Genomic DNA, 708 nt, shown 5'->3' on the forward strand with positions numbered 1-708 from the left:
AAAAAAAAAAATATATATATATATATATATATATATATATATAAAGGAGAGTTGCTGCTGTGTTTGTATGCTGCTACTGCTGCTGTTGCTGCTGTTGCTGCTGCTGTTGCTGTTGCTTCTGTTGCTGTTGCTGCTGCTGCTACTGTTGCTGTTGCTGCTGCCGCTGCTGCTTTTGCTACTGTTGCTGCTGCTGCTGTTGCTACTGTTGCTGCTGCTGTTGCTACTGTTGCTGCTGCTGCTGCTGCTGCTGCTGTTGCTGCTGTTGCTGCAGCAAAATGCATGCAAAGAAAGCAGCAGACAGCAGAATATTTGGGGTGTATACGCATGCATGCATAAAATGTATATATCCATCTATATAAATAATATATAAATAAAAAAAAAAATATACATATATATATATATATTTATTTATTTATTTATTTATTTATTTGTTTATCTGTATAAAAAAAAATAATAATAATATTGAAATTCTATGAAAGGTGAAAAACATGAATTCGGGTGTATGCGTCTTCATGTTGTGTATTTTTTTGTTTTATTTATAAAAATAAATAAAATATTAAATAAATATTAAATAAATTAAATAAATTTAATTAAATAAAATATATTTTTATATCTTTTTCTATGAATTTCTGCTGCTGCTGCTGCTGCATGCATGCATGCATGCATGCATGCATGCATGCAGCAGCTCTCTCACCATCAACACCCCCC

Source organism: Eimeria mitis, genomic scaffold (assembly GCF_000499745.2).
Source record: "Eimeria mitis Houghton genomic scaffold, Emh_scaff5373, whole genome shotgun sequence".
NCBI lineage: Eukaryota > Apicomplexa > Conoidasida > Eucoccidiorida > Eimeriidae > Eimeria > Eimeria mitis.